Below are 25,099 nucleotides of genomic sequence, written 5' to 3'. Positions count from 1 at the left end.
ATTTTAATAAATTCCAATTCAAGTGTGTCTCTACCAAAAGGTGTGTACAGAAAGGATTATTGTGGTAAACTAAAAATCAAAGACTCAAATCATACAAGACGCTCCAAGCAAAACACATATCATGCGGTGAATAAAAATATAGCCTCAAGTAAAGTTACCGATACAAGAAGACGAAAGAGGGGATGCCTTCTGGGGCATCCCCAAGATTAGGATTTTGGTTGTCCTTGAATTTTACATTGGGGTGCCTTGGGAATCCCCAAGCTTAGGCTCTTTCCACCCCTTATTCCATAATTCATCAAATCTTTACCCAAAACTTGAAAACTTCACAACACAAAACTTAAAACAGAAAATCTCATGAGCTCCGTTAGTATAAGAAAACAAAGCACCACTTAAGTACTATAATTAACTCATTCTTTATTTATTTTGGTGTTAAACCTACTGTAGTCCAACTTCTCTATGGTTCATAACCTCCGATACTTGCCATAGATGCATCAAAATAAGCAAACAACACGCGAAAAACAGAATCTGTCAAAAACAGAACAGTCTCTAGTAATCTGTAGGTTTCAAATACTTCTGTAACCCCAAAAATTCTAAAATAAATTGATGGACGTGAGGAATTTATCTATTAATCATCTTCAAAAATAATCAACCTAATCGCACTCTCCAGTAAAAAATGGCAGCATATCTCGTGAGTGCTAAAGTTTCTGTTTTTTTACAGCAAGATCGCAAAGACTTTCCCCAAGTCTTCCCAAAGGTTCTACTTGACACAAACACTAATTAAAAGCATAAAACCACATATAAACAGAGGCTAGATGAATTATTTATTACGAAATAGAACCAAAAAGCAAGAAACAAAAATAAAATTGGGTTGCCTCCCAACAAGCGCTATCGTTTAATGCCCCTAGCTAGGCATAAAAGAAAGAATAGATCTAGGTATTATCATCTTTGGTATGAAACCCATATGTGGATCTCATAATAGATTCATAAGGTAATTTAATTTTTTTTCTAGGAAAGTGTTCCATGCTTTTCCATAACGGAAATTGGAATATAATATTTCCTTCTTTCATGTCAATAATTGCACCAATTGTTCTAAGGAAAGGCCTACCAAGAATAATGGGACATGTAGGATTGCAATCTATATCAAGAAAAATGAAATCTATGAGCACATAATTCCTATTTGCAACAATAAGAACATCATTAATCCTTCCCGTACATTTCTTAATAGTGGAATCCGTGAGGTGCAAATTTAAAGGACAATCATCAAATTCACGGAAACCTAACACATCACACAAAGTTTTTGGAATCGTGGAAACGCTAGCACCCAAATCACATAAAGCATAGCATTCATGATCTTTAATTTTAATTTTAATAGTAGGTTCCCACTCATCATAAAGTTTTCTAGGGATAGAAACTTCCAATTCAAGATTTTCTTCATAATATTGCATTAAAGCATCAACGATATGTTTAGTAAAAGCTTTATGTTGATTATAAGCATGCGGAGAATTTAACACGGATTGCAACAAGGAAATACAATATATTAAAGAACAATTATCATAATTAAATTCCTTGAAATCCAAAATAATGGGATCATTGCTATGTAAAGTTTTAACCTCTCCAATCCCACTTTTACCAATTTTTGCATCAAGATCTAAAAACTAAAGTTGACTCATCTCCAGTACCATCATTATCAAGATTCATATTGCAAAACAAATATTTAATAGGGGACACATCAATCACTTTTAGATCTTCATCCTTATTATCATGAAAACTAGAAGAACACACTTTTACAAAGCAATCTTTTTTAGCACGCATCCTAGCGGTTCTTTCTTTGCACTCATCAATGGAAATTCTCATAGCTTTGAGAGACTCATTGATATAATGCTTAGGTGGAATAGATCTAAGTTTCAAAGAATCAACATCAAGAGAAATTCTATCCACGTTCCTAGCCAACTCATCAATCTTAGACAGTTTTGCTTCAATCAAAGCATTGAAACTCTTTTGCGAACTAATAAACTCTTTAATATTAGATTCAAAATCAGAGGGCATCTTATTATAATTTCCATAAGAATTGTTGTAGGAATTACCATAATTATTAGAGGAATTACTAGGAAAAGGCCTAGGATTAAAGTTTCCTCTATACGCGTTGTTACCAAAACTGTTTGTACCAACAAAATTCACATCCATAGATTCATTATTATTCTCAATCAAAGTAGACAAAGGCATATCATTAGGATCAGAAGAAACACTCTCATTAGCAAACAATTTCATAAGTTCATCCATCTTTCAATTCAAAACATTAATTTCTTCTTTAGCATGAACCTTTTTACTAGTAGATCTTTCGGTGTGCCATTGAGAATAATTAACCATAATATTATCTAGGAGTTTACTAGCTTCTACTAAAGTGATTTCCATAAAAGTGCCTCCTGTGGCCGAATCTAAAAGATTTCTAGAAGCAAAATTCAATCCGGCATAAAATTTTTGTATAATCATCCAAATATTCAAACCATGTGTAGGGCAATTACGTATCATTAATTTCATCCTCTCCCAAGCTTGTGCAACATGTTCATGATCAAGTTGCTTAAAATTCATAATATCGTTTCTAAGAGAGATGATCTTAGCGGGAGGAAAATACTTAGAGATAAAATCATCTTTGCACTTATTCCATGAATCGATACTATTTTTAGGCAAAGACGAAAACCAAGTTTTAGCACGATCTCTAAGCGAAAACGAGAATAGCTTCAATTTAACAATATCATTATACACATCTTTCTTCTTTTGCATATCGCACAAATCAACAAAGTTGTTTAGATGGGTAGCGACATCTTCACTAGGAAGGCCGGAAAACGGATCTTTCATGACAAAATTCAGCAAAGCAGTATTAATTTCACAATATTCAGCATCGGTAAGAGGAGCAATTGGAGTGCTAATAAAATCATTATTGTTGGTATTAGAAAAGTCACACAATTTAGTATTATCTTGAGCCATCGTGACAAACAATCCAACACACAAGCACACAAGAAGCAAGCAAAAAGAGATGAACTAGAAAAGAGAAGGGGAACGGAAAAAGAGGGCAAATAAAACGGCAAGGGTGAGTTGGGGGAGAGGAAAACGAGAGGCAAATGGCAAATAATGTAATGCGAGGGGTAAGAGTTTGTGATGCGTACTTGGTATGTCTTGACTTGTGCGTAGATCTCCCCGGCAACGGCGCCAGAAATCCGTCTTGCTACCTCTTGAGCACTGCGTTGGTTTTTTCCCTTGAAGAGGAAAGGGTGATGCAGCAAAGTAGCGTAAGTATTTCTCTCAGTTTTTGAGAACCAAGGTATCAATCCAGTAGGAGACTACACGGAAGTCCCTCGTACCTACACAAACAAATAAGAACCTCGCAACCAACGCGATAAAGGGGTTGTCAATCCCTTCACGGTCACTTACGAGAGTGAGATCTGATAGAGATAATAATAATATAAATATTTTTGGTATTTTTTATGATATAGATTGGAAAATAAAGATTGCGAAATAAACGGTGACAGAAATAGCTAGTTGACGGGAGATTAATATAATAGAGAATAGACCCGAGGGCCATTGGTTTCACTAGTGGCTTCTCTCAAGATAGCATAAGTATTATAGTGGGTGAACAAATTACTGTCGAGCAATTGATAGAAAAGTGCATAATTATGGGAATATCTAGGCATGATCATGTATATAGGCATCATGTCCGCGACAAGTAGACCGAAACGATTCTGCATCTACTACTATTACTCCACACATCGACCGCTATCCAGCATGCATCTAGAGTATTAAGTTAAAAAGAGCAGAGTAACGCATTAGGCAAGATGACATGATGTAGAGGGATAAACTCAAGCAATATGATATAAACCCCATCTTTTTATCCTCGATGGCAACAATACAATACGTGCCTTGCTGCCCCTGCTGTCACTGGGAAAGGACACCGCAAGATTGAACCCAAAGATAAGCACTTCTCCCATTGCAAAAAAGATCAATCTAGTAGGCCAAACCAAACTAATAATTCGAAGAGACTTGCAAAGATAACCAATCATACATAAAATATTTTAGAGAAGAATCAAATATTATTCATAGATAAACTTGATCATAAACCCATAGTTCATCGGATCTCGACAAACACACCGCAAAAAGAGTTACATCAAATAGATCTCCAAGAAGATCAAGGAGAACATTGTATTGAGATCCAAAGAGAGAGAAGAAGCCATCTAGCTAATAACTATGGACCCGAAGGTCTGAGGTAAACTACTCACATATCATCGGAGAGGCTATGGTGTTGATGTAGAAGCCCTCCGTGATCGATTCCCCCTCCGGCAGAGCTCTGAAAAAGGCCCCAAGATGGGATCTTTTGGGTACAGAAGGTTGCGGCGGTGGAAATAGGGTTTTGTTGTGCTCCTAGATGTTTCGGGGTATATGGATATATATAGGAGGAAGTAGGTCGGTGGAGCCACGAGGGGCCCACGAGGGTGGAGGGCACCCCCAAGGGGGTAGGCGCGCCCCTGCCTCGTGGCCTCCTTGTTGATTTCTTGACGTCCACTCCAAGTCCCCTGGATCACGTTTGTTCCAAAAATAACTCTCCCGAAGGTTTCATTCCGTTTGGATTCCGTTTGATATTCCTTTTCTGCGAAACACTGAAATAGGCAAAAAACAACAATTTGCACTGGCCTTGGGTTAGTAGGTTAGTCCCAAAAATAATATAAAAGTGTATAAATAAGCCCATTAACATCCAAAACAGATAATATAATAGCATGGAACAATCAAAAATTATAGATACGTTGGAGATGTATCAGCCGACGACTGGCCAACTCTCAGATTTAATAAAACGGCCGCACAGGAGGCAAAAATTTAAACAAACAATAAGCATTATATTACATATCAGCTTTGTTTCATAATACAGGACGGGATAACATGAATGTCTTCATTCAAAGATAATGTCTTTTGCACAGTGGCCCTCTACAATGCGGGATCCCTTCAGGGCATCATCAAAATACCGCTCGGGCGTGCGGTGCTCCTTGCCCACGGGCGGTCCCTCGGTCGCGAGCTTGACGATGTCCATCTTTGCCCACTGCACCTTGACACGGGCGAAGGCCATCCGCGCACCTTTGATGCAGACCGACCGCTTGATGGCGTCAAGCCGAGGGCAGTCATCGACCAACTGCTTCACGAGCCCGAAGTAGCTGCTGGGTATGGCTTCGGCAGGCCACAGACGGATTATCAAATCCTTCATGGCCGATTCGGCCACCCTATGCAGTTCGGTTAGCCGTTTCAGTTCATCGCTAAAGGGCACCGGATGCTCTGACGCAAGGTATTGCGACCAGAACAACTTCTCTGTTGACCTCCCCTCTTCGGCTCGGAAGAACTCCGCAGCATCAATAACACTGCGCGGGAGATCCGCAAACGCTTCAGGAGAACTCCAAATCTGGGTTAGTAAGAGGTACCTTTTCTTCACGTATTTGCTCTGCATAATAAAGGCCTTACCCTCCGCGATTTTTCTGGCCTCCTGGATTTCCTAGGGGGCGACTTGGGCTTCAACCCGGGCCTCTTGTGCGCTTTGGTGGGCCTTAGCAAGTTTGGACTCTTGGTCCGCAATCTTGCGCTCCAAGGACTCACATTTCTTTACGGCGTCCTGGAGCTCTTGTTGGACCTCCCCGACCCTTGCCTCGTGTTTTTCGCGGGCAGCTTATTCCTTTGCCGCTCTCTTCTGGGCCTCGGCCAGCGCGCTCTTGAGGGTCTCCACCTCAGTCGCAGCTCCTGCGAAATATCATGATAACATGATCAACACAAACAATTCATATCTTTCTAGATCTGAATAGGCCATTGCATACCTTGCTTGTCCTCTAGTTGTTTTTTCACATGGCCGAGCTGTTCCTCGGCTCGTTCCAAACTCTGCTTCAGTTTGGAGACTTCGGCAAAATGGGAGGTCGCAGCCAGCATCGACGCCTGCTTATTCACATAGACATGTATGGTTAGTCTCCTACGAAAATTATTTGATCCTCTATCCGGCTTCTCTTTTCGAGCACCAGACAGAGTCTCAGGGACTACTGTCTATACTATGACATCCTTTTTGCATAATTACGTCGCATACCTCAAAGCCTGTTAGAAGGCTGGTGTAGGCTTTGGTCAGTCCGATCTTAGCGGACTGAACCCTCTCAACCACCGTACCCATGAGGATACGGTGTTCCTCAACAATGGAAGCACTTTGCAACGCTTCCAATAAAGTATCCGGTACCTCTGGATGGACAGAGGTCACCGGCAGAATAGGTGCACCTCCTTCTTTCGAAGGAGGCTGCTTGCCTGATTCCAGAGACGTATGGTCCTCCAGAATAGTATTCGGCTGGGGGCCAAATTGGATATGGACCCCATCGCCAGTCTCCAGGGGGATTTGCTCCCCCATGTGTCCGGCGGCTGAGGTATCACCCTCTACCGCCACCCTGACGGCCTCCTGTACCTCTCCCTGGCCTGGGAAGGTCCTTTGGGACAACACCTCGACGTCGTTCATGGACTTAGGAGAGGAGGCCTCCGGAAGTGACCCGCTGTCCATCACATTTGGATCCAGTGAATTCCCCGAAGATGAGGATTGTTGGGGGCGGGCGTGGGCCGTACTGCAGCGCATGATTCGACATATTAAAACCACGAAGTAAAGAAGTGGGATATATGTGTGTATAAGTGCCTTTTAGTACTTACGATTCGCCCAAGGGCTTCTCCCTGGGGCGCCACTCGGAGCTGCTATCAGTGTCCACCGCGGAGTTATCCGCGAGGGAGACCCTCCCCTTCTTGGACGCCTCTACCTCCAGATCCGTGGAGGCCGTCCTCTTCTTCCTCCCCCCAGGGGGAGAGTTGCTTTCTTCCTCCTCCTCGTCGTCCTCGGCAGCGGGGGAGGAGTGGGTTTCGGCGTCTTCAGACGTCACGTCCGAAGGGACTTTACGGCGAAGGCCGCCTCTTCCCGCCCGGACCTTCTTCGTGGCCTTCTTCTCCGGCGCCTAGTAGGGCGCCGGAACCAGCATCTTCGTCAGAAGTGGGATAGCTGGGTTTTCAGGCAACGGAGCCGGACACTGGATCCGCTCCGCCTTCTTTATCCAGCTATGAAAAGACAAATGGAGAAACTTAGACATCTTCCTCGAATGCGCAGAAAGAGATACGCCTTGAAGTATGAAGAACTTATCGGACTGGCTAGATGGGTCAGGTCGTATCCGCGGTCCTCGGACATCTGCGACCACGTCTAATTGGCCTTGAAAAGCACCTTCTAGATATCTTCGTGCGTGGAGCCCAAGAACTGTCATAAGGTCTGGTGCTTGGCCGGATCGAACTCCCACAAATGGCAAGTCCGGCTTTGGTAGGGAAGGATCCGACGAAAAAGCATCACCTGGATCACATTGACGAGCTTGATGTTCTTGTCAACCATGCTCTTGACCCGCGCCTGCAACACCGATATCTCGTCTGACAACGACCAGTCCAGGCCCTTTTTTAGCCAGGAGGTAAGCTGCACTGGGGGCCCGGACTTGAATTCGGGAGCCACGGCCCAGGTGGTGTCGCGGGGCTCAGTGACATAGAACCACTGCTTCTGCCACCCCTTGACGGTTTCCAGAAAGGTGCTAGCGGGCCACGTGACATTGGATAGTTTGCTCACCATTGCACCTCCGCACTCCGCGTGTTGACCATCCGCCACTTTTGGCTTCACATTGAAGATCTTTAGCCATAATCCGAAGTGGGTTGGGATGCGAAGGAAGGCCTCACACACGACAATGAATGCCGAGATGTTGAGGAAAGAATTCGGGGCAAGATCGTGGAAATCTAGCCCGTAGTAGAACATGAGTCCACGAACGAAGGGGTGGAGGGGAAATCCTAACCCGCGGATGAAGTGGGGGATGAATACCACCCTCTCGTTGGGCTCCAGGGTGGGGACGATCTGCCCCTTGGCCGGAAGCCGGTGGGAGATTCCTTGGGCCAAGTACCCCGCTTCCCGGAGCTCCGTGATATTCCCCTCCGTGACGGAGGAGGCCATCCACTTGCCTTGCGTTCCAGATCTGGACATGGTCGGAGTGCTTTTTGGAGGCGGGAAGGATGGAAGCCTGGGCGCTTGATGTAACACCCACGATGCGGCTATATCTCCCACGTATCGGAGCACGACTTAGAGGCATAACCACATAGTAGGCATGTCGCAAGAGGGGTAATCTTTACACATCCCATGTACTGAATAAGAAAGAGATAAAGAGTTGGCTTACAATCGCCACTTCACACAATTCATAAATATAGCACTACATCATCCAGATACAATCAAGGTCCGACTACGGAACCAAATAAAGAAAGACAACCCCTAATGCAAAAGATCCCCGATCGCCCCAACTGGGCTCCACTACTGATCGTCCGGAAAGGAAACATAGTAACGTCTCAAATCCTCGTCGAACTCCCACTTGAGTTTGGTCACGTCCCCTGCACTGGCATCGTCGACACCTGCATCTGGTATTGGAAGTAATCTGTGAGCCACAGGGACTCAGCAATCTCAAACCCTCGCGATCAAGACTATTTAAGATTATGGGTAGGAAAAGGTAGTGAGGTGGATCTGCAGCAAGCACTAGCATATATGGAGGCTAACTTACACAAATGAGAGCGAGAAGAGAAGCAAAGCTCGGTCGAGAAGCTATAATGATCAAGAAGTGATCCTGAAACTACTTACGTTCGAGCATAACACGAGACCGTGTTCTCTTCCTGGACTCCGCCGAAAAGAGACCCTCACGGCTACACACGTGGTTGATTCATTTTAATTAAGTTAAGTTTCAAGTTCTCTACAACTGGACATTAACAAATTCCCATCTGCCCATAACCGCGGGCACGGCTTTCGAAAGTTCAAAACCCTCTAGGGGTGTCACAACTTAGCCCATCACAAGCTCTCACGGTCAACGAAGGATATTCCTTCTCCCAGGACGACCCGATCAGACTCGGAGTCCCGGTTATAAGACATTTCGACAATGGTAAAACAAGACCAGCAAAGCCACCCGATGTGCCAACAAATCCCGATAGGAGTCGCACGTATCTCGTTCTCAGGGCAACACTGGATGAGACTAGCTACGAGTAAAACCAAACCTCAAGTTTCCCCGAGGTGGCCCCGCAGGCAGCTCGTTTTGGACCAATGCTCAGAGGAGCACTAGCCCCCCCGGGGGGGGGTTAAAATAAGATGACCCTTAGGTTAATTACTCACAAGGGAAAAGTTTAGGTTGTTAGGCGAATGTAAAACCAAGGTTGGGCCTTGCTGGAGGAGTTTTATTCTAGGTGATCTGTCAAGGGGTCCCCATAACACCCAACCGTGTAAGGAATGCAAAATCAAGGAACATAACACCGGTATGACGGAAACTAGGGCGGCAAGAGTGGAACAAAACACCAGGCATAAGGCCGAGCCTTCCACCCTTTACCAAGTATATAGATGCATGAATTAAAATAAGAGATATTGTGATATCCTAACATATCCATGTTCCAAAACATGGAACAAACTCCATCTTCACCTGAAACTAGCAACGCTATAAGAGGGGCTTGCTACGTCTTGAGCTTGTGTTGGTTTTCGCCGAAGAGGAAGGGATGATGCAGCAGAGTAGCGTAAGTATTTCCGTCAGTTTTTGAGAACCAAGGTATCAATCCAGTAGGAGGCCACGCTCAAGTCCCTCGTACCTGCACAAAGTGATAGCTACTCGCAACCAACGCGATTAGGGGTTGTCAATCCCTTCAGGTCACTTACGAGAGTGAGATCTGATAGATATAATATTTTTGGTATAAAGATGCAAAGTAAAAAGTAAAAGCAAAGTAAAAAGCAAAGCAAGATTAAAGTGATGGAGATTGATATGATGAGAATAGACCCGGGGGGCATAGGTTTCACTAGTGGCCTCTCTCAAGAGCATAAGTATTCTACGGTGGGTGAACAAATTACTGTTGAGCAATTGACAGAATTGAGCATAGTTATGAGAATATCTAGGCATGATCATGTATATAGGCATCACGTCCATGACAAGTAGATCGAAACGATTCTGCATCTACTACTATTACTCCACTCATCGACCGCTATCCAGCATGCATCTAGAGTATTAAGTTAAAAACAGAGTAATGCCTTAAGCAAGATGACATGATGTAGAGAGATAAATTCATGCAATATGAAATAAACCCCATCTTGTTATCCTCGATGGCAACGATACAATACGTGCCTTGCTTCCCCTTCTGTCATTGGGTAAGGACACCGCAAGATCGAACCCAAAGCTAAGCACTTCTCCCATGGCAAGAACTACCAATCTAGTTGGCCAAACCAAACGGATAATTCGAAGAGACTTGCAAAGATAACCAATCATACATAAAAGAATCTAGAGAAGATTCAAATATTATTCATAGATAGACTTGATCATAAACCCACAATTCATCGATCTCAACAAACACACCGCAAAAAGAAGATTACATCGAATAGATCTCCATGAGAGAGGGGGAGAACTTTGTATTGAGATTCAAAGAGAGAGAAGAAGCCATCTAGCTACTAACTATGGACCCGAAGGTCTGAGGTAAACTACTCACACTTCATCGGAGGGGCTAGGATGATGTAGAAGCCCTCCGTGATGACGGCCCTCTTCCGCCGGAGCTCCGGAACAGGCCCCAAGATGGGATCTCGTGGATACAGAAAGTTGCGGCGGTGGAATTAGGTTTTTGGCTCCTCGTCTGATCGTTTGCAGGTACATAGGTATATATAGGAGGAAGGAGTACGTCAGTGGAGCAACAAGGGGCCCACGAGGCAGGGGGCGCGCCCTAGGGGGGCCCACCCTCGTGACCTCCTCTTTGACTCCCTGGAGTAGGGTCCAAGTCTCTTGGATCACGTTCGGTGAGAAAATCACGTTCCCGAAGATTTTATTCCGTTTGGACTCCTTTTGATATTCTGTTTCTCTGAAACACTGAAATAGGAAAAAAAACAGCAATTCTGGGCTGGGCCTCCGGTTAATAGGTTAGTCCCAAAAATAATATAAAAGTGGAAAAATAAAGCCCAATATAGTCCAAAACAGTAGATAATATAGCATGGAGCAATCAAAAATTATAGATACATTGGAGACGTATCAGACATCCCCAAGCTTAATTCCTGCTCATCCTCGAGTAGGTAAATGATAAAAAGAGAATTTTTGATGCGGAGTGCTACTTGGCATAATTTCAATGCAAATATTCTTAATTGTGCTATGAATATTCAGATTAGAAAGATTCAAGACAAAAGTTTATATTGACACAAAAATAATAATACTTCAAGCATACTAACAAACAATTATGTCTTCTCAAAATAACATGGCCAAAGAAAGTTATCCCTACAAAATCATATAGTCTGGCTATGCTCCATCTTCACCACACAAAGTATTTAAATCATGCACAACCCCGATGATAAGCCAAGCAATTGTTTCATACTCTAACTTTTTCAAAACTTTTTCAATCTTCACGCAATACATGAGCGTGAGCCATGGATATAGCACTATAGGTGGAATAGAAGGGTGGTTGTGGAGAAGACAAAAAGGAGGGGAAGATAGTCTCACATCAACTAGGCGTATCAACGGGCTATGGAGATGCCCATCAATAGATATCAATGTGAGTGAGTAGGGATTGCCATGCAACGGATGCACTAGAGCTATAAATGTATGAAAGCTCAACAAAAGAAACTAAGTGGGTGTGCATCCAACTTGCTTGCTCACGAAGACCTAGGGCACTTGAGGAGGCCCATCATTGGAATATACAAGCCAAGTTCTATAATGTAAAATTCCCACTAGTATATGAAAGTGACAACATATGAGACTCTCTATATGAAGAACATGGTGCTACTTTGAAGCACAATATATGAGACTCGCTATATCATGGTGCTACTTTGAAGCACAAGTGTGGAAAAAAGGATAGTAGCATTACCCCCTTTTTTTCTTCTTTTTTTGGGCATTCTTTTTTTCTTTGGCCTTTCTCTTTTTTTATTTGGGACAATGCTCTATTGAATGATTATCATCACACTTTTATTTATTTACAACTCAATGATTACAACTCGATTCTAAAACAAAGTATGACTCTATATAGATGCCTCCGGCGGTGTACCGGGATATGCAATGAATCAAGAGTGACAAGTATGAAAAAATTATGAATGGTGGCTTTGCCACAAATACTATGTCAACTACATGATCATGCTAAGCAATATGACAATGATGAATGTGTCATGATGAACTAGATGGTGGAAAGTTGCATGGCAATATATCTCGGAATGGCTATGGAAATGCCATAATAGGTAGGTATGGTGGCTGTTTTGAGGAAGGTATATGGTAGGTGTATGATACCGGCGAAAGGTGCGCGGTATTAGAGAGGCTAGCAAAGGTGGAAGTGTGAGAGTTCATATAATCCATGGACTCAACATTAGTCATAAAGAACTCATATACTTATTGCAAAAATCTAGAAGTTATCAAAGCAAAGTATTACACGCATGCTCCTAGGGGGATAGATTGGTAGGAAAAGACCATCGCACGTCCCCGACCGCCACTCATAAGGAAGACAATCAATAAATAAATCATGCTCCGACTTCATCACATAACGGTTCACCATACGTGCATGCTACGGGAATCACAAACTTTAACACAAGTATTCTTTAAATTCACAACTACTCAACTAGCATGAATTTAATATTATCACCTCCATATCTCAAAAAAATTATCATGTTTCAATCTTTTCTTAGTATTGAACACACTCAAAAGAAAGTTTCACAAATCTTGAATACCAAGCATATTATTATTAAGCAAATTACCATGCTATTAAGAGACTCTCAAAATAATTTAAGTGAAGCATGAGAGATCAATAGTTTCTTTAAAACAAATCCACCACCGTGCTCTAAAAGATCTAAGTGAAGCACATAGAGCAAAATTATAACGCTCAAAAGATATAAGTGAAGCACATAGAGCAAAATTATAACGCTCAAAAGATATAAGTGAAGCACATAGAGCAAAACTACTTAGCTCAAAAGATATAAGTGAAGCACATAGAGTATTCTATCAAATTTTAATTCATGTATGACTCTCTCAAAAGGTGTGTACAACAAGTATGATTGTGGTATACTAAGACACAAAGACACAAATAATACAAGACGCTCCAAGCAAAACACATATCATGTTGGTGAATAAAAATATAGCTCCAAGTAAATTACCGATGGAAGTGGATGAAAGAGGGGATGCCTTCCGGGGCATCTCCGAGCTTTGACTTTTTGGTGTCCTTGGATTATCTTGGGGGTGCCATGGGCATCCCCAAGCTTAGGCTCTTTCCACTCCTTGTTCCATGATCCATCAAAAGAATTCACCCAAAACTTGAAAACTTCACAACACAAAACTCAAAATAGAAAACTCATGAGCTCTGTTAGCAAAAGAAAACAAAAGACCACTTCAAGGTACTGTAATGAACTCATTATTTATTTATATTGGTGTTAAACCTACTGTATTCCAACTTCTATATGGATTATAAACTATTTTACTAGCCATAGATTCATCAAAATAAGCAAACAACACACAAAAAACAGAATCTGTCAAAAACAGAACAGTCTAGTAATCTGTAGCTAGCGCAAGATCTGGAACCCCAAAAATTCTAAAATAAATTTCTGGACGTGAGGAATTTATCTATTAATCATATGAAAAAAGGAATTAACTAAATAGCACTCTTCAAATAAAAATGACAGCAGTTCTCGTGAGCGCTAAAGTTTCTGTTTTTTACAGCAAGTTCAACAAGACTTTCCCCAAGTCTTCCCAACGGTTCTACTTGGCACAAACACTAATTAAACACAAAAAACACAATCAAAACAGAGGCTAAATAATTTATTTATTACTAAGCAGGAGAAAAAGGCAAGGAATAAAAATTAAATTGGGTTGCCTCCCAACAAGCGCTATCGTTTAACGCCCCTAGCTAGGCATAAAAGCGAGGATAGATCTAGGTATTGCCATCTTTGGTAGGCAATCCATAAGTGCCTCTCATGATAGTTTCATATGGTAATTTTATTTTCTTTCTTGTAAAGTGTTCCATGACCTTTTTTAATGGAAATTGAAATCTAATATTCCCTTCCTTCATATCAATAATCGCACCAACCGTTCTAAGGAAAGGTCTACCAAGAATAATAGGGCTAGAAGGATTGCAATCTATATCAAGAACAATGAAATCTACGGGCAAATAATTCCTATTTGCAACAATAAGAACATCATTAATCCTTCCCATAGGTTTCTTAATAGTGGAATCCGCAAGATGCAGGTTTAGAGAGCAATCATCAAAATTACGGAAATCTAGTAAATCACACAAAGTCTTGGGAATAGTAGAGACACTAGCACCCAAATCACACAAAGAATAAAACTCATGATCTTTAATTTTAATTTTGATAGTTGGTTCCCACTCATTATAGAGTTTTCTAGGGATAGAAACTTTCAACTCAAGTTTTTCTTCATAAGATTGCATCAAGGCATCAACAATATGTTTGGTGAAGGCTTCATTTTGACTATAAGCATGTGGAGAATTTAGCACGGATTGCAACAAGGAAATACAATCAATTAAAGAACAACTTTCATAATTAAATTCCTTGAAATCCAATATAGTGGGTTTAGCAACATCTAGATTTTTATTTCTTTCAATCCCACTTTCATCAATTTCATCATTAAGATCTAAATACTCCGAATTTTTAGAACGCCTTCTAGGTAAAGGAAGATAATATTCAGTTTCATCAAGATTCATATTGCAAAACAAAGATTCAATAGGGGACACATCAATAACTTTTAGATCTTCATCTTGATTTTCATAGGAATTGGAGGAACACGCTTTAATAAAGGCATCTTTGGAAGCACGCATCCTAGCGGTTCTTTCCTTGCACTCATCAATGGAAATTCTCATGGCTTTGAGAGACTCATTTATATCATGCTTAGGAGGAATAGATCTAAGCTTTAAAGAATCAACCTCAAGAGAAATTCTATCAACGTTCCTAGCCAAATCATCAACTTTAAGCAATTTCTCCTCAAGCAAAGCATTAAAATTCTTTTGTGAATTCATAAATTCTTTAACACTATTCTCAAATTCAGAGGGCATCTTATTATAATTTCCGTAAGAGTTGTTGTAGGAATTCCCATAATTATTAGAAGGATTACTAGGATATGGCCTAGGATTAAAATTCCCTCTATAAGCGTTGTTACCAAAATTATTCCTACCAACAAAATTCACATCCATAGATTCATTGTTATTCTCAATCAAAGTAGACAAAAGCATATCATTAGGATCAGAAGAAACACTCTTAGTAGCAAATAATTTCATAAGTTCATCCATCTTTCCACTCAAAACATTATTTTCTTCTATCGCATGCACTTTCTTATTAGTAGATCTTTCAGTGTGCCATTGCGAATAATTAACCATAATATTATCTAATAGTTTAGTAGCTTCTCCTAAAGTTATTTCCATAAAAGTGCCTCCCGCGGCCGAATCTAAAAGATTTCTAGAAGCAAAATTCAATCCAGCATAAAAAATTTGTATAATCATCCACAAATTCAAACCATGTGTAGGGCAATTAAGTATCATTAATTTCATTCTCTCCCAAGCTTGTGTAACATGTTCATGATCAAGTTTTTTAACGTTCATAACATCGTTTCTAAGAGAGATGATCTTAGCGGGAGGAAATACTTAGAGATAAAAGCATCTTTGCACTCGTTCCATGAATCAATACTATTTTTAGGCAAAGACGAAAACCAAGCCTTAGCATGATCTCTAAGTGAAAAAGGAAATAGCTTCAATTTAACAACATCATTATTGACATCTTTTTTCTTTTGCATATCACATAAATCAACGAAGCTATTCAGCTGAGTAGCGGCATCTTCACTAGGAAGGCCGGCGAATTGATCTTTCATAACAAGATTCAACAAAGCAGCATTAATTTCACAAGATTCAACATCGATAAGAGGAGAAATCGGAGTGCTAAGGAAATCATTATTATTGGTATTGGTGAAGTCACACAATTTGGTAGTATCTTGAGCCATCGCGACAAACAAGCAATCTAACACACGAGCAAACAAAAAGTAAGCGGGCAAAAGAGGCTAATAGAGAGGGAGGATAGAGAGAGAGAGGGCGAATAAAACGGCAAGGGTGAATTGTGGGGAGAGGAAAACGAGAGGCAAATGGTAAATAATGTAATACGAGAGATAGGTATTGTGATGGGTACTTGGTATGTTGACTTTTTGCGTAGACTCCCCGACAACGGCGCCAGAAATCCTTCTTGCTACGTCTTGAGCTTGCGTTGGTTTTCCCTGAAGAGGAAGGGATGATGTAGCAGAGTAGCGAAAGTATTTCCCTCAGTTTTTGAGAACCAAGGTATCAATCTAGTAGGAGGCCACGCTCAAATTCCTCATACCTGCACAAAGTGATAGCTACTCACAACCAACGCGATTAGGGGTTGTTAATCCCTTCACGGTCACTTACGAGAGTGAGATCTGATAGATATAATATTTTTGGTATAAAGATGCAAAGTAAAAAGTAAAAGCAAAGTAAAAAGCAAAGCAAGATTAAAGTGATGGAGACTGATATGATGAGAATAGACCCGAGGGCCATAGGTTTCACTAGTGGCTTCTCTCAAGAGCATAAGTATTCTACGGTGGGTGAACAAATTACTGTTGAGCAATTGACAGAATTGAGCATAGTTATGAGAATATCTAGGCATGATCATGTATATAGGCATCACGTCCATGACAAGTAGATCGAAACGATTCTGCATCTACTACTATTACTCCACTCATCGACCACTATCCAGCATGCATCTAGAGTATTAAGTTAAAAACAGAGTAACGCCTTAAGCAAGATGACATGATGTAGAGAGATAAATTCATGCAATATGAAATAAATCCCATATTGTTATCCTCGATGGCAACGATACAATACGTGCCTTGCTGCCCCTTCTGTCACTGGGTAAGGACACCGCAAGATCGAACCCAAAGCTAAGCACTTCTCCTATGGCAAGAACTACCAATCTAGTTGGCCAAACCAAACGGATAATTCAAAGAGACTTGCAAAGATAACCAATCATACATAAAATAATTCAGAGAAGATTCAAATATTATTCATAGATAGACTTGATCATAAACCCACAATTCATCGGTCTCAACAAACACACCGCAAAAAGAAGATTACATCGAATAGATCTCCATGAGAGAGGGGGAGAACTTTGTATTGAGATTCAAAGAGAGAGAAGAAGCCATCTAGCTACTAACTATGGACCCGAAGGTCTGAGGTAAACTACTCACACTTCATTGGAGGGGCTAGGATGATGTAGAAGCCCTCCGTGATGACGGCCCTCTTCCGGCGGAGCTCCGGAACATTCCCCAAGATGGGATCTCGTGGATACAGAAAGTTGCTGCGGTGGAATTAGGTTTTTGGCTCCTCGTCTGATCGTTTGGGGGTACGTAAGTATATATAGGAGGAAGGAGTACATCGGTGGAGCAATGAGGGGCCCACGAGGCAGGGAGGCACGCCCTAGGGAGGAGCGCCCCCCACCCTCGTGACCTCCTCTTTGATTCCCTGGAGTATTGTACAAGTCTCCTGGATCACGTTCGGTGAGAAACTCACGTTCCCGAAGATTTTATTCCGTTTGGACTCCGTTTGATATTCAGTTTCTCCGAAACACTGAAATAGGCAAAAAACAGCAATTCTTGGCTGGGCCTCCGGTTAATAGGTTTGTCCCAAAAATAATATAAAAGTGAAAAAATAAAGCCCAATATAGTCCAAAACAGTAGATAATATAGCATGGAGCAATCAAAAATTATAGATACATTGGAGACGTATCAGGGCTGAAGCAAAGCGGTAACATAGCCAAACAACAGTTTGCTAGGACAAGGTGGGTTAGAGGCTTGACATGGAAATATGAGAGGCATGATATAGCAAGTGGTAGGTATCGCAGCATGGCAATAGAGCGAGCAACTAGCAAGCAAATATAGAAGTGATTTCGAGGGTATGGTCATCTTGCTTGAGATCCTGCAAGGAAGAAGAACGAGTCCATGGAGAAGATAAACGGACGTAGTCGAACGAATCCTCACAAATGCGATGTTATCGGAACTAACCCGGAGAAGCAACACCGGAAAGGAGCAAACAACATAGTAAACAACCATCAAATCAACATGGCATGATGCACAACCAAGTATGATGCATGTCTGATTTAATGAAGCATGGCAAGGCAAAGTGCACAAACAACACTACAAGTTAAGTGGAGCTCAATATGCAACGATTTGCATATTGACGGAACACCACATTCAAGTTATTTAGTTCGATCTCGTTTATGTACCCAACAATATTAAATGTTCTTAACATGGCAAGGGGTGAAGCAAATGAAAACTACCTATCTAGGCAAGTATAAATGAGGCCGGAACAACAAACAACAAGTCCGGAAACTCCTCATGAGCATATATTGGATTTGGTACTGTTCTGCCCTAATGCATATTTTAGAGTTGTTAAACATGCAAAGTGATGCCACCATGTTAAACTAGGTAATTTTCCACCCCATTTACATATAAAGTTTATTAAATTTAGAGCTACGGTTATTTAGTTATGAAATAAATCATTTTAACATGGCAATATGGCAAAATAATGCAAACATCAATTTAAACATTTTAAACATGCATGAAAGTGGCACATTATTAATCTACACAAAATTCTAAGCAAGTTTCATATATTAAGTTTTTACATGTGATGCATGGTTGGTGAGTTATTAAATGCAAGAAGAACAGGGACTTTTCTGTAAAACAGTCGTCTCTGGAATAATGGAAAAATTCGCAGGACCAGGGAAAAACCATAGCGGGCTGAATCTGGCCAGCCCAAAAGTGGAAGGGTGGGGCGCAGTGGTGGCTCATAATGGGCCGAGGCCCACTTGGTGCAGAGGCTGGACCGGGCGGACTGGGCCGCGTGGGGCGTGGAAGGAGCTGGGCCTTGCAGCTGGCCTCACTGGCGCCAGATCGGGCCAACAACGGGGCGACGCTCGTCCTGTGGCTCGAAGCAGAGGGAGCCAACAGGCGCGGCTTGGACTCCGGCAACGACGAGGTAGAGCAGCGGCGAGGCGAGGTAGGGACCTGCCGGATCCGGCGGGGGTCGGAACTTGGACGACGACGACGAGGTCGACGGCGAGCACCAGCGATGGCGGCTTGCTGCGAGGGAGAGAGAGAGATGGTGAGGAGAAGGATGGGGAAGGTAAGGGAGACAGAGCCGACAATGTGACCTGGGTGACGGTCGGAGCAGGGGTCGCCGGCCGATCTGGCCTAGGGGTGGAGGAGGTCGGTGACGGCGGCGCTCCGGCGCGGTGGCGAGGTTGAGCAGACGGAACGGTCGGGGTCGAGGGGCTCCTCCCCTCGATCCAGATCGAGAGCGAGGGAGCTTGAGGCGCGGGGGCGATTGGGCCCAGGGCGCCCCGGGGCGGGTCTCCCGTGGGCTTCGCTGGCCGCGGCGGTGGGAACTGGTTGGGGCGACGTGGCAGAAGCGGAGAGGCTGAGGGTGGCGGCGCTAGGCGGCGGCTGGCTGCTGGCGGCGCGCCAAGTGGCGGAGGTGGGCTGGCGGCGCCAGATCCGAGGGAAAAACGGCGCTGGCTGCGGAGTTTGGGGAGGGGGTAGGTAGGAGGCCAAAATGGCATGTGGAGGGTGTTTATATAAGGGGTTAGGGTTTGGTGGGTTTGAGGCCGTTTCAGAGCGTCCGATCGCGATCCGGTGGTTCCGATCGGAGGGGGGGGGTTTAGAGAGCTAGTTGTGGGCTGTGTAGAGGGCCATGGGCTGAGAGGAGAGAAGAGAAGTGCAGCCCGGCAAGATTTTCGGAGACCGAAAACGTCCGACATTTGACTGGCTATATTGCCACTATAGTTTAACGGTTGGGCTATCAAACGGACTCTGAATGCGATGAAACTTGGCAGGCGGTCTACTGACAACATAACAACACCGCACGCCAACTTTCAACCCATTCCTAGAACATTTTACGGCCACTTATAAAATACTATTTCGGACGTGCCGCGGGCACGTGCGAGTGTGTCTGGGCTCAGAGCGGACAACGGATGAAACTGGGGAACCCGGACGGATGCAAGTTTTGAAAACATGATGATGCAATGCACATGATGACATGACAAGATGCAACACGCAAGCGAATGACATGGAAATGACGGCGAATAACTGGGAGACACCTGGCGCATCGGTCTCGGGGTGTCACACTTGAGCTCGAGAACAGATGGGCAGAGAGGAAGAAGGCGTGGGTGAAAGAATGGATCTTTATCCTCTTATAAAGGCAACAAATGTCAAGCGCCTTCCCACTCGCCTTAAAACTCGCCTATTCCCCAAGGGTCGTGCGGACGGCGCGGTTGGATTACCCACACCCGTATTGATGAGAATCCCGCAGTAAGGGGACATGATCTCCGCTTCGACAAGACGTGCCAATGAAAACCACATCTCGAAACTTGGAGCGGGAGGCTAAAAAACGGTTCGAAATAATGACCGGGCAGAGACGTGGCGTCTCGCTATAAAAGTTGTCAGTAGATGGGACCCATGAAATATTACTCTCTACGGTTGTGTGTGGTACTTGTTTTGCAGAGCCGGACACGTTTTCTGTGTTCGAGGACTACTTAGGAATATTCGGAGGAGGAACCCGCCTTGCAATGCTGAAGACAATCTGCGTGCCGGACACATTGTCATTGAAGCCTAGTTCAGGGGCTACTGAGGGAGTCCTGGATTAAGGGGTCCTCAGGCGTCCGGGCTATGTGACGTGGGCCGGACTGATGGGCCATGAAGATACAAGACATAAGACTTCCTCCCATGTCCGGATGGGACTCTCCTTTGCGTGGAAGGCAAGCTTGGCGTTCGGATATGAATATTCCTTCCTCTGTAAACTGACTCTGTACAACCCTAGGCCCCTCTGGTGTCTATATAAACCGGAGGGTTTAGTCCATAGAGGCAATCACAATCATACATGCTAGACATCTATGGTTTAGCCATTACGATCTCGTGGTAGATCAACTCTTGTAATCCTCATATTCATCAAGATCAATCAAGCAGGAAGTAGGGTATTGCCTCCATCAAGAGGGCCCGAACCTGGGTAAACATCGTGTCCCCTGTCTCCTGTTACCATCAACCTTAGACGCACAGTTTGGGACCCCCTACCCGATATCCGCCGGTTTTGACACCGACAATTAGTCCTACAAGTAAGTGATAGAGAGAGGAGGTGAGTGTGTGTGTGTGAGAGAGAGTTTATTTCCTTTTTCGTCAAATGGGTCCCAATGTAAGTGACATATATGGGGAGAGACAAAAACATCATATAATTGTCTCGGAGACACTCAAAGGGCCTTGATTGGATGAAAACATCGTGAAGGGTATTTTCATAGTCACACTAGACGGAATGATACGTCTCCAACATATCTATAATTTTTGATTGCATGCTATTATATTATCAATCTTGGATGTTTTATATGCATTATTATGCTGTTTTATATCATTTTTCGAGACTAATTTATTAACCTAGTGCCAGTTGCCAAACGGAGTCCAAATGGAATGAAACTTTTTGACGATTTTTCTTGGACCGCAAGACACCCTAGAAGCTTCGGGAAGAGGCCAGAAGGGACACCAGGCGGCTACAAGCTCAGGGGGCGCGCCCCCAAGCATGTGGCCCCCCGTGGCTCCTCTAACCTTAATTCTTCTTCTATAAATACCCAAATATTCCCCGAAGACCAGAGGGAACACCAAAAATACTTTACCACCACCACAAGTTTCTGTCTTCGTGAGATCCCATCTGGGGACCTTTTCCGGTACTCTGCCGGAGGGGGGTTCGATCAAGGAGGGCTTCTACATCAACCTTGCTGCCCTACAAATGATGTGTGAGTAGTTTACCACAGACCTACGGGTTCATAGCTAGTAGCTAGATGGATTTCTCTCTCTCTCTCTCTCTTTGATCTTCAATACAATGTTCTCTGATACGTCTCCAACGTATCTATAATTTTTGATTGTACCATGCTATTATATTATCTGTTTTGGATGCTTTATATGCATTAATATGCTATTTCATATGATTTTTGGAACTAACCTATTAACCTAGAGCCCAGTGTTAGTTTTTGTTTTTCCCCTTGTTTTAGAGTTTCGCAGAAAAGGAATACCGAACAGAGTCCAAACGGAATAAAACTTTCGTGATGATTTTTCTTGGACCAGAAGACACCCAGGAGACTTGGAGTGCAAGTCAGAAGAGCCACGAGGCGGCCACAAGGGTGGATGTCACGCCCAGGGGGGGTAGGGCGCGCCCCCAACCTTATGGGCCCCTCGGTGACCTCCTGACCTAGATCTTCCTCCTATATACTACATTGGTTTTTCTTGCAATGGGAGAAGTGCTTAGCTTTGGGTTCAATCTTGCGATGCTTGATCCCAGTGACAGAAGGGGAACCGACACGTATTGTATTGTTGCCATCGAGGATAACAAGATGGGGTTTTCATCATATTGCTTGAGTTTATCCCGCTACATCATGTCATCTTACTTAATCCGTTACTCTGTTCTATGAACTTAATACTGTAGATGCAGGCAGGAGTCGGTCGATGTGTGGAGTAATAGTAGTAGATGCAGGCAGGAGTCGGTCTACTTGATACGGACGTGATTCCTATATTCATGATCATTGCCTTAGATATCGGCATAACTTTGTGCTTTTCTATCAATTGCTCGACAGTAATTGTTTCACCCACCGTAATATTTTCTATCTTGAGAGAAGCCTCTAGTGAAACCTATAGCCCCCAGGTCTATTTTCCATCATATAAGTTTCCGATCTACAATTTTAGTTTCCTATTTACTTCATTTTCAGTCTTTTACTTTCCGTTCCATAAACCAAAAATACCAAAAATATTACTTTACCGTTTATCTATCTCTATCAGATCTCACTTTGCAAATAACCGTGAAGGGATTGACAACCCCTTTCTCGTGTTGGGTGCAAGTTGGTGTTTGTTTGTGCAGGTATTCGGTGACTTGTGCGTTGCCTTCTACTGGATTGATGCCTTGGTTCTTAAAACTGAGGGAAATACTTACTCTACTTTGCTGCATCACCCTTTCCTCTTCAAGGAAAAAACCAACGCAAGCTCAAGATGTAGCAGGAAGAATTTCTGGCGCCGTTGCCGGGGAGATGTACGCCAAGTCAATTCATACCAAGTACCCATCATAAACTCTGATCTCTTGCATTACATTATTCGCCATTAGCCTCTCATTTTCCTCTCCCCCACTTCTAAAACAATTTTCAAAAGGATTTTCCTTTTCTTTGCCCTTCTTCCGTTCGTCTTTTTTTCATTTGCCCTTTTGCTCGTTTGCTATCTTTAGTTGTGTTACCATGTGCCCTCTATTTGCTTGCATCTTCGCTTGCTAAAAATCTATTGATATGGATCCTCATCCCCTTGGTAATCTTTCCCTAATAATAAAGCACGGATTGACTCCGTGGGTTCACCGTCACAATACGCCTCTTCCCGTCAGTTTACGCTTTCAGTTTGAAATTAAAACATATACGCAAGGTGGTACTAATTTGAGGAACCGTGTGTAGTTTCGTCCCTCATCAAAACCTCACGCTGCTGTACGTCTCCGATTTGGATAGGAGTGCTAGTTCCCGTAGGACAAGTGCTATTCCATGGCCTCGCAAACCCCAGCCTACGCGCGCACCCACGGGCGCCTCAGTTCGGCGTCCGTGCACGCCGGCCAAAGCACCCATAGCTCTGCACTCCGCCACTAGCACGCTGCTACTCGACGGCGGGGCTGCTGTCTGGCTCGCATGAACCAGCAGCAAAGGACGATGGTGGCAAGAAGCCGGCAGTAGCGGGTGGCCGTAGGGACAGGTGGACGACGTGGCTGTGGTGGTGGCGGCGGCCGGACTCATAAGATCTAAGGGGAGGAGGAGGACGGGTGGGAGAGGTCTTGCGGGTTGAGGACGATAGGGTCGACGATGGGAACACGAGCTGGAGGCCGTCCTGCGAAAATGAAAAGGACCCAACGAACATGACGCTGCATGGTTTGCCCATCCGTTCTCCTCCCATGTCTACCTCTTCTCTTCTCCTCCATCTCACCCCTTCCTGTTTTGTTCTTATCTTTTCTCTCTGTAACCATCTCTACCTCCTGTCCATGTAGCCCACCTCAAGTGGAAGCAGCTGCCTATAGCATCAGTCTGACGCCATGGTCGTTACCCCTCCTTAATAAGTCGATGGCACCATATGGATCCAAGGTAATTGAGCATCGATTCTTATGGTTCAGTCAACTGGTCCATGGTTGGGGTTATACACTGTATCATCTTAGTTGATTCGTTGTTTTTTCCTGAAGTAAGATTAGAGATGTAAGGAGGGATTTGAGTTATATACAAAGAAGCTGAGCGAATGCATGGTGTTTGTGGGATTACAATTTGCACTAACTTTAAGCTTTTGTTTGATCATATAGATCAAGGTTCTAGCTAACTGCAGCTTAATATGTTCTGAAAGGAATATACGCCCATTAGGACTGCTGGTTGTATAGAATGGCAAAAAAACCTAACATCACACTTCATTTATTTATCCACTTTTGGGTTGAAATCCGGTTATTCTGTAATTGCTAATTTTGTCATTGATTTCCTGTGTAAACCAATCACTTATAGTAGTGCTATATACTGTTTTAGCAAGCACATGTGTTCGCGGTTTTATTATTTTCTTTTCTAAATATTATAGTACAATTGCAGGTGCTTGTACATATAAACATACATTCGCTCCTATAAACGCACACATGCACATTCTACTCTCATGAACACCTGCGATAGACTAAATTGACACATCTTTATCAGATTGAGAAAATCGCCACATACGCCTTCATAGTCGATGGAAACGTCTAGCTCCCATTGAATGCACATCGTCAAAAGACCTAAAATAAATCCAGAAAAATATGAGCCCCAGTGTCAAGTCTACGATTTGAACTGGTGGGCTAGGGATAGGTTGGTTCCCATATTTTTATTATTTTTTACTCGTTGCAATGCACAAGCCCATTTGCTAGTCTTTTTAAGAGATCCAATCATGATGGACCAATTGCTAGGGATTTGAGTGCACTAGATTATCTTTATGAA

Source organism: Triticum urartu, chromosome 4A (assembly GCF_056163025.1).
Source record: "Triticum urartu cultivar PI428250 chromosome 4A, HENAU_Tu73, whole genome shotgun sequence".
Lineage (NCBI taxonomy): Eukaryota > Viridiplantae > Streptophyta > Magnoliopsida > Poales > Poaceae > Triticum > Triticum urartu.
Note: the sequence above shows the minus strand (reverse complement) of the source record.